Source organism: Nannospalax galili, unplaced genomic scaffold (genome assembly GCF_000622305.1).
Source record: "Nannospalax galili isolate Female #2095 unplaced genomic scaffold, S.galili_v1.0 scaffold346, whole genome shotgun sequence".
NCBI lineage: Eukaryota > Metazoa > Chordata > Mammalia > Rodentia > Spalacidae > Nannospalax > Nannospalax galili.
This window is the reverse complement of record NW_008357637.1, coordinates 9,263,588-9,271,181: the sequence shown is the minus strand read 5'-3', so window position 1 is coordinate 9,271,181 and position 7,594 is coordinate 9,263,588. Positions and strand designations below refer to the sequence as shown.

General features: G+C 39.4%; 1 protein-coding gene across 1 annotated transcript in view; it reads left to right on the top strand.

Moving 5' to 3' along the window:
- The window catches only part of Sestd1 (SEC14 and spectrin domain containing 1), a 72,146-nt gene that overhangs the window by 13,898 nt on the left and 50,654 nt on the right, over positions 1 to 7,594 (top strand). The gene's annotated exons all lie outside the window — the stretch shown is intronic.

Genomic DNA, 7,594 nt, shown 5'->3' with positions numbered 1-7,594 from the left:
TTTTTAAGTGCTGGAATCAAACCCAGAGTTTAGTGCATGGTAAGTAAGTGCTGTATGGCTAAGTTACATTTCCAGCCCAGTTTGAGTATTTTCTATTTTGGAATATTTTCAGTTTTGATCCATTTTCTGTTTCTTGGTGTGCTGAGGTTTTTGATGACACCAGTCTAAAGTTTCTTCATCTGTTACCCTGTTTATAGTTTGAAGGATCTCTGTTTGATTCTTACACACCCAACACTCCATATCCAAGAAGTCATATCTATGATCTCAGATGAAACATAAAAGTATTTGAAAAAAAGTTGCTTTGGGGACTGCAAGCATAAGGACCCGAGTTCAGTCCCAGAACTCACATAAAAAGCAGGCATGTTGACATGTGTTTGCAATCCCAGTGCAGAGAAGGTAGAGATAGGTAGATCCCTGGGGCTCCCTGACCAGCCAGCCCAGTCTTCTGGGGACGTTGATGCCACTGAGGAACCTGTCTCAAAAAAGGTGGCTGGCACCAGAGGAACGGCATCTGAGGTTGTCCTCTGACCTCCACATGCACACACACGTGTATGTACACCAGTATATACACACATCCATGCACACAAGTGCTCCTGCATTAAATATAGCCTTTATACCTTACTTTCCTAAATAGTATAACAACGATTTATTCAACATTTGCATTTTATTAGGCATCATAAGAAATCTAGAGTTGATTTAACATATATGAGTGTTATGTAAAAACAATCATGTTTTATATAAAGAACTTGAGTACATACAGATTTTAGTATTTGGAGGGCTTTCCAAAAGCCATTTCCCCCATAGATACCAAGTGATGACTCTAGTTTTCATCTTTTTGCTGAAGTCCTCACCTGGTCTTACCCATCCTTTAGTGTCTGTACTGTAGCTGTCTCCAGTTTCCTACCTGATAATTTCATCAACAGTGACTATCTTACTCTCCTTATATTATTTGCTTTGAGTTTTGATGGTGACATGTTTTCTTCTTTCTTAGATGCATTGAATAGTGGAGGTTTTGTTTAAGACAGTAAAACTTGAGGTAACTTGTACATATGTGTGCCTGAACATTAACTTATATTATCTTTTGCCTGGCTTTTAGCTGGGTAGGGACCGTGTTGAATTGCACTAGTCAGGAGTTGAGTTGACTTGGGCTTCCTTGTGTTGTTGTTTTCCTCAGTGAGCAGCGCTTCAGATTCCTGTAGTTACTTTGGTTGGAGCAGTGCTCCTTCTAGCTTTCTGTATACTGTGAAGCCAGATTTTTTTTTCCTACTTTATTTTTCAACTTTGTCATTGGTAGATTTGACAGTTATGTGGACTTGGTGAGAGAGTATATGCTAGAGAATTAAAGGAAAATGGCCTCAGCTAATAGGAAAGGTATTTCTTCTCATAGTTGAGTGGGAAACCACACCCCAAGAAGAGAGACAAAGGTGTAGTAAGAGAAGAATGCAAAACCTGAAGCCTGGAAGCCTGAATGCTGCGGTCAGGACCTTGGAGAGTGAGAACTTGAGACACGGAGTTCATAGCCAGGGCCATACATGAAATATTACTCTGAGAGAATGAAAGATAAACAGTGCCAGTGGCTCAGAAACTGAGGCTGTGAGTAAATAAGGGAAACTCAGTACCTTATATGAGGGCTTGTCACATTCTGCTTGAGCATAGGTGTTTGCTCAGACATGCTATGCCTCTTTGGGCTCTGTGCTATACAAATGAACAGTTAATAAATAAACCTTGGAGGATAAAAGATAAGACAGCTTTGGTCTGATGTCAAAGATGTTGGTCTTAAAATGAAGTACTGATTGAAGGAAGCTTCTTGTATCAATATACTTTCTCTTAGATACCAAATACATACATTTACCAAAGGAAATCATCGTTTGTTAAAAGCCTGGCATCCTAAAGAGATGAGATTAATTTCAAGTGCTGGTTAATTTGCCACTAAACATATTCAACTTTAAAGGGGTAGTTCAACACCAGCCATTAAATGGTACTTACAGCTTAGAGATATAATTGAATTCAACATAGCTTCTTGTTTAATTGAAAATTATTTTCCTTGGAGTTATTTTGGATAATTTGATTTGTTGCCGTTAAGCCTATATCGTTATATATGTATGGTTATATATATGCATATGTATACTCCATATTTTTAAAAGTGTAACTTTGTTATAAATACCAATGTTCTTATAAGAATGAGTGTTTTATTACCAGCTTTCTTCTATGCTAATCTACTGATCATCTAGTGGTCTTGGTAGTTTATATTGTTCTCACGTATCACATTTTCCTGCCCATCTGTCTTAACTTTTTCTTCTAGGTGCTCTCTTTCCTATTCACTTTTCTGATGCATTTTATTATCTACTGAATATTCATTTCTCGCTATTAGCCTTAATATTCCTCCGTATATCCATTCTATCTGACAGGTACCTTCTTGGTCAGCTTCCTTTTACTAACTCACAGTGCATTCCAGTTCTGTCTGTCCTTCAGCAGCAATGTTCCTGATAACTACATATTTCACTGGCTAGAGGATAGCACCTTTAATAACAAGATAAAATTGAACTAAAACTGGCATTAGTCTTGCCCTCAAATTGAGGACTGATAATAAAACTTCTACCTCTTTTCCTTTAAATCATTCACAAGAGTAAAATTGTACTTATTGGTAACTAAACACCATTCAGAATTGCTTTCTTCTGTTTTTCATCATATCTGATTCTTCAGTTTATTTTTGGCTTTGAGTTTTTAATTTTTTAATCATTAGTGTAATGCACTGATTTTGAATTAAAATATTTTGCTGTCTATGATCCTCAAAATGGACAGAAACTATGGAAAATACAGTTAATATCACTGGGAAACTCTTTAAAATCCCAAGACAGACTTTTCATATGTCCTATTGTCAAAATACACACACACACACACACACACACACACACACACACACATACACACACGCCCCTAATGCTTCTGTATACCTGAAGGGATTATGTGTAATTGTTTGATAAAATTAGCTTTGACTTCTGCAGGCTCCACAATGCTGTTATCAACTATCATTAAAACTTCATTTTCTCATTTTTGTGAAAGGAAAATTTTGTTTTTCTCATCATTTTCTTTGAAATGAATACATGAATTAACACACGTATTCAGTGTTTTAAGCAACAGTGTTTTTAAATAAAAATGATTATAGGGTTAATATTTAACATAACAAGTGCAGCTTTGAAGTCTGCCCAGTGGTCGGATCCAGGACCAAAGATTTCCTGTGCGTTCCCGTGTCAAGAACACTGCTGACTCCATCCAGTCTCATTTCTTTCCAGGTTTTACAGAAATTTATGTTCCCTTAATGATAAGAAATATTCCCTATGAAATAGTTATAAGCAGATGTATTCTTCAAAACAGTGGTGTATGAACACATACGAATCTCCGTAAGCACCTAAGGAGCCACGTTTTCATTTCCGGTCCTGCATGCACTCATTTAACATGAGTAAAATAGAGACTGTCCAAGTGCACATGTGGTCGGAGTTTCATTCAGTGTCATGCTCTTTGGGAACAATTTATTAGGCAAAGATAAATACTCTGGTTATAGATGCAAGAATCAAGACTAAAGGAGGAAACAATTTTAAGTTTTTCTATAAGTAGATTCCAGACTAAGAAAACTTTCACAAATGTTTTAAATAAGGATTAAATGGGAGATATCTTTCTTCAGTCTTCTTGAAATATGATAGATGCCAGCTAATACAACATTGTAGTTTAGTCATTTAGTTTATCTTGCCTTGACCTCTCTACCATACATAAAATAAAGCAAAAGCTAATATGTATGTAATATTTTACTATTTAAAATGCTGATGGTTTATATGCTTCCTTTGAAAAGACTTGGCAAAAATTTAAAAAACTTGTGCAGGGTAGTGCTATTTTTTTCTTTTTGTCTATAGTTCACTGTTTATTCTGGTTCCCTTTGTCCAGGCAAAGGGAACATTAATCAGAAATTCAAATTTCTGCCTAGTAAGAGGATAGTGTCTTTGAATATGATGGGTAATTTTAATAGTACATACATGTATTAGACTATTCTTGAAGATTACTTGAAAATAACAATTATTTAGTAGTTGTGTTAGATGAAAATCAGAATATGATTCCACACTCCTAAATTATTACAACATATGTTAAAGTATCTGATTTTCTTAAAGGTGAGGTCATGATTCACATGTACACATAAAATGAACATAGGTCAAGTTTATTATTCAAACTGTTAGTTGATGCGATTACCAGGAGTTAATAAATATGGTTAAAAGCATTTGAGGAATTTAGGCTTTTTACTTTTAGGTAAAAATGACATCTTCTGTACACAAAACTGTGACAGTTACCCTTTTTACTGCTGTCATAAAAGATCTAAAAGAAGCAGTTTAAGGAAGGAAAGATTCTGGCTCATGATTTGAGGGGGGTGCAGGCCATTAGGCAAGGAAGGCATGATTATTGAAGCAGCTTGGTCCATGGCTGCAGTACCCTGAGGCTGCTCACTCATATCTTGGATCAGGAAGCAGAGAGAGGACTTGAGCTGGAACTGGTATCTGGATATGACCCATAAGGCCCGGCCCAGCAACAGACTTCCTCCAATGAGGCCCTGCCTCCTAAAGTTTCCATAGCTTCCCAAAACATGTACAGTCAGCTGGGACCATTTACACAAATAGATGAACACAAGGAGGACATTTCACACCCAAACCTAAGCACCGTGGTAGTTAATTTTGATTATGGACTTGTTAGATTGGAAACTGTTGAGATTAGGAAAGTACACTTCTGGGTGTGACTGTGAAGGCATTTCCGGAGAGGATTAAATAAGGGAGAAGACCTGCCCTCAGTGTGAGTAGCACCTTCAAAGAGAGAGGAGACTGGGAAGAAGTAAAAGCCAGAGAGGTGTGTGTGGGGGGGGGTGCTACATAAGAAGGAAGCCTGCTAGTACAGGTTCTCTCTCGGAAGTAGTCACTGGGGTGGGTCCTTGGGGATATATTATCCCTGGCGCATCCCTGTTGCTCTCTCTCTCTCTCTCTCTCTCTCTCTCTCTCTCTCTGCTTCCTGGCTGCTATGAAGTAAACAGACTCTCCTCCACATATTCTGTGATGTTCTTCCTTGCCTCAGGTCAAGAGTAATGGAGTAGCCAGCCATGGTCTGAAACCCAAGCAAAATAAGTCGCTCCTCCCTTAGGTTGTTTTGTAGGGATATGCCACAGGCCAAAAAAGTCTGATCGTATGAATTCTACAGATTGATAAATTATAAACTTTGAAGTTATTTCTTGTTCCACCAAACAGAAGTTATTTATATTTCTTCTGGACTAAATCTATACATTACCCTCTTTTACAGAGACTGATACCTATTAATTTGTAGGAAGCTTGCCAAATACAAAAGCCCAGCATTGCAAGAAAGAACACCCTGTGCTTTATGACATTTTCCCTGATTATGAAATTTAGGTGATTATTTTGACACATGAATTTATATATTTTGTAGGTGGACATCTTGTGAAACTTGAATTTAGACATGGCATATTTAACAGTTTATAAATGCAGAATAATTGGATCTACTTTCTGAAATTTGATAATGTATTTATTATACTGGTATCTCTTTAAACTTTGTATTCCAAGCCAAGATTAGTTTTTAAACTTTTTCCAGTGTTGTTTTCTAACTAGAGGAAGGAATCCTCTTATTTTTTATTTTTATTTTTTGGTTTTTCTGTTGACTGTTTTTTGACAGGGTCTTCCTAGTCACAGCCTGCCTGGAAGTCACGATGTGAACCAGGGTGGCCTTGATCTCTCAGAGATCCATCTGCCTCTGCCTTCTGAGGACTGGGATTAAAGGTATTTGCCACCACACCCAGCATAAGAACCCCCTTCTTAATAATAATTTTAATAGAAGCCATTTTCTTAATTTAAAATATAATAGTTTTGGAAATATAATATTTTTAGTATTTAATATCTATTACTTGAGTAGTTAATGGGAGACCAACCAATCACTTAATTTACCACTCCGCTTGAAATCATAAGTGGTATGATGGTTTAATCTATTTTGTAATTTTAAATGACCAATTTGTCAGTAACCATAAGATTCATTGATATTTGATCTCTAGTAATTTGAGGAGTCTAATGATGATACTAACCCCTTAAGTTTGTCTCAGTACAATCCTTCTACATTATAAATTGTGCTCATTTCATGGAAATTGTTATATAAAAAGATCATGTTGTTTTTGAATTTTTTTTTATGTGTACTTAGCATTATGTATATGAAGTGCATGTGTGTAAGCACACCCATGTCATGCAATGCCTGTGGAGGTCAGAAGAGGGTATTGGCTCCCATGCAACTTGAGTTAGGAACAGTTGTTAGCTGCAAGTGGGTGTGAGGATCGAACCCGGGTCCTCTGGAAATGCAGCCAGTACGCCAAACTGCTGAGCCATCTCTCCAGCCCCTCATGTTATTTCTTAAAGAAAGCAATGCAAATAAATTTTTTTAATTAAAAAATGTGCCCATTACATTAGTTTTCTAACAATATTTGTTTGTTTTAAATTTGCGTTTTAATAATGTTTAATAATAAGCATTGTTTGATTGGTGGAGAAAAAAAAGAAATATGGATTGGGAGGCGGAGGCAGGCAGATCTTTGTGAGTTTGAGGCCAGCCTGGTCTGCATAGCAAGATTGTCCATCTCTGAACAAAAAATTCCAAAATGAAAGTCAATAGCTTTAAAAATAATTTATGATGTCTGCTTCCCTGGGCCTGCAGGACTCACAGGCCTCTTTCTGACCCACAGGCCTCTCTCTCCGGAGTAAGTCGATTGGCTCTCCTCGCCTTGACTCCCCCAGTCTCACTCACCCTCCCATCTCCCCCTCGGGTCTCTCCTCCTAGCCTGGGTCCTGTCCCATTCCTTGTCTTGCCACCCTAGACACCTGGGGGAATCACCACTGCTTTCTGATCCTTTGCATTCAGACCAACTCAGTGCCTTCTCAGGTCCCCAGGAGCACTGCTTCTGGGCCTGGCCCTGCCCTCACCTCCCTCTGCTTCCCTGGGTCAGCAGGACCCACAGGCCTTTCTCCAACCTGGAGGCACCTCTCTCTCTCTCCGAGGTAAGTCGATTGGGCCCTCCACGCCTTGACTCCCCCAGGCTCACTTACCCTCCCATCTCCCCCACCGGTCTCTCCTCCTGGCCTGGATCCTGTCCCATTCCTTGTCTTGGCACCCCAGACACCTGGGGAACCACCACTGCTTCCCGATCTTTTGCATCCAGACCAATTCAGTTCATTCTCAGGTCCCCAGGGGCGCTCTGGGCCTGGCCTAGCCCTCACCTCCCTCTGCCTCCCTGGGTCTGCACAACCCGCCAGCCTCTTTCCTGGACACCAGGGCCGACCTTTCCTCTTCTTGGTCCTTTGCATCCACACCAACCCAGCTCCTCAGGGCAGTCCCCAGGGGCTCTTGTGGCTGCCTCCTGCCCCCATCTTCCTTTGCATCTCTGGGTGGCATGGCCACCAGCTGCCCTAGACCAGCATCTTTCCTGGGCCCGGCTCCCAGGCCAGTCCAACTCCCAAATTCCTGATGCTAAAATCTTTCTTGGAGGGAACCAGACCTTAGGAGAAAGCCTGAGAGT